Genomic DNA, 2,678 nt, shown 5'->3' with positions numbered 1-2,678 from the left:
AAACTGTAGAAGACATGATCAGTGAATGATACAATGGCCAAATGGTGAACATGAAAACAGGTAAGTCAACTTCTCAAGATTCCCTCTAGTGCTAAGGCCCCAAGATTCTTTCTATAGTCTACAAAATATGCAAAATATATAAATGAAAGGATTTATGCCCCAAGGTTATCTCTGTGTTTAAAAACACAAATCATAGATAGCAAAAGACATTGGGGAATGGATGAAGTGTAGAGAGAAAAGATGAAAGAATTGGTAAGAACAAAGAAGTAGAAAGAAAGGAAACCATGGCAAGTTTAATCAAAAGGGAAAACGCTAAATATCTAAATGACAAAAGTGGTTATAGTCTAAAACAGAAAGTTATCATTTTAACAGGTCCATAAATTGTAGAAGAAATGTGGAAAGATGATAAATTTTTACAAACTATCAATATCTTTCATAATTACCTTTGTAATTTTTAAAGAATAATGATATTTTCAATAACTAGATATGACCATTATATTTATAAGATTCCATAGCATTTTTTTTTTCTTTAATAGGGGAAAGCACGTATGCAGTCCCCCACTACCAAAAATTATGCAGTCGAGTTTCCCGCATTTGGGGGAATTGCAGGGGTCAGCACACCCGGAGTGCAATGGATGAGCCTCACCCTGGGAAAACCACCTTCGTGATCATGGTATCTCCCCTGCCAGGTAAGTATGAAGATTCCATAGTATTAACCTACTATTTATCTAAGAGGCTTAAAACAATATAAATTAAAATTGGCCCAAACCAAACATCTAGTATTTCAGAGTCTGAAGGACTATTGATGATCATTTTACTCAATTCTTCAATTACTCAAAGGAACAAACAGGGTCACAGTTAATATGGAATTTACCCAATAACCCACACATCAGCAGTGGAAAAATATGACAAAAATAAGAGACTTCAAAACTTTATCTAAACCTTCTCTCTCTCAGTTCAGTTTCAATAACTTGGTCTTCTTTATTATAACAAACTTCATTAATGCATGGAAGTATTTTACAGAATATTAAGTACTTGACTTAGAGACTAGTAAAATAGGCTAAAAATACAAATATGAGAAATATAACAGCAAACAAAGAACAAAGAAAATGGGCAATTTTCCATATATTTATCACATAAGTAAATAGGAAAATAAAATGGCTAAATGATAGAAATCTTAAGAGTGTTAGCCCAATTTAAAAACTATGCAAGGATTTCTGCTTTCTTCATTTCTGTCAAATTTCATTTTGCTTTTCTATCTAGAAAGTGATTAATTTGTGGAAATCCTAACAATGAGGAATATGTCCTTTAAGTCACCACAAAAGAACCTCTCTAACAGAACCAAAGAAGGAGCCAGAGGTAATACTTTTCAGACACAGGACTCATTGGCAGTGCCTAATACTGTTTCATGGTGACTTATGTTATACTTGGTTAAGGTAAAAGGAATTGCAGGGACCAGCAGTTAGCATAATGGCTATGTCGCTGAACTCCCAAGTAGCGGACCGTGGTTCTAGTCCTGGACCTTGGTTCTAGTCCTGGACCTCAGTTCTAGTACCGGACCCGGTGGCTTAAACTCACGCCGGACCAAGATCCAGAGAGGAGAATGGAGGAGAAGGGATTGCGGCGTGGCCATCCCCCCTGGGAGGTGATTTCTTGCTTTCTGTCTCTCTGTCTCTCTCTATCTTTCTGGCAAGCACATGCGCCCTGTAGCAAAAATCTCTCCAAAAAAAGAAAAGGAAAAAAGACACGTGTAATCTGTCTTCTAATATAACCATGGCATTTAATTTATCAAAAAATGATTGGATTTCAAGGTGAAATATTTAATACCAGCTAAATAAGAAAAAAAATGAGTAGTTGAGAATTCAACCTGCAGTAATATGTTAAATAGAATTGTAGAGAATTGTATATTTTGTTTTTCACAAATTCTTGATAGTATTGCTTTAAATGTAGCATATGCATTTTATATTTAGGTTTGAACTATAAAACCTGTGAAATACAAAATTATATAGTGCTGGGAACCAGCAGTTAGCGTAATGGCTGTGTCGCTGGACTCCCACGTAGTCGACCGCGGTTCGTGTCCCGGACCCGGTGGCTTAAAACTCACGCCGGGCGTGTGTGTGCGTGCCCAGGATCCCGAGAGGAGAATGGAGGAGAAGGGATTGCGGCGTGACCATCCCCCCTGGGGGGTGATTTCTCGCTTTCTGTCTCTATGTCTCTCTCTGTCTGTCTGGCGAGCGCACGCGCCCTACAGTGAAAATCTCTCCAAAAAAAAAAAGAAAAAAAAAATTATAAAGTGCTTATGAGGGCATTTGATATTACACTTGTCTCTCAGCATCTACAGGAGATCAGTTTCAGGACCCTTGATGATACCAAAATCTGCAAGTAGTTAAGGTGGTGAATTCCCACATGGTTGACCACAGTTTGAGTTCTAATCCTAGCAGATTGAAAATCACAAAGAGTGCATGTGCAAACCAACCTGGGGGGTGGTTTCTCACTTTCCCTCTGTCTGTCTGTCTGTCTCTCTCTCTCTCTCTTCCCCCAGCAAGCAAAACCATAAAAAGTAAAATAAAATAAAACAAAAAAATTAAAAGTATACACAATCTGTACAGACTCAGCCAATATATTTTATCAAATATTTTTTATTGCAGTTAGTAGAAACTAGAGGTGCAGAACTTGCA

At 37.3% G+C, this 2,678-nt stretch overlaps 1 non-coding gene across 1 annotated transcript; it reads right to left on the bottom strand.

Annotated features, from left to right (window-relative positions):
- Positions 1-533: 533 nt before the first annotated feature.
- LOC114006244 (U1 spliceosomal RNA) lies at positions 534-697 on the bottom strand. The gene has a single exon (XR_003547991.1). It is a non-coding gene; the product is annotated as a U1 spliceosomal RNA (small nuclear RNA).
- Positions 698-2,678: the final 1,981 nt, after the last annotated feature.

This window comes from Tupaia chinensis, unplaced genomic scaffold (genome assembly GCF_000334495.1).
Source record: "Tupaia chinensis unplaced genomic scaffold, TupChi_1.0 Scaffold146594_1, whole genome shotgun sequence".
NCBI classification, from domain to species: Eukaryota; Metazoa; Chordata; class Mammalia; order Scandentia; family Tupaiidae; genus Tupaia; species Tupaia belangeri.
The sequence above is the reverse complement of the archived record's forward strand: the minus strand, read 5'-3'. Positions and strand labels throughout refer to the sequence as shown.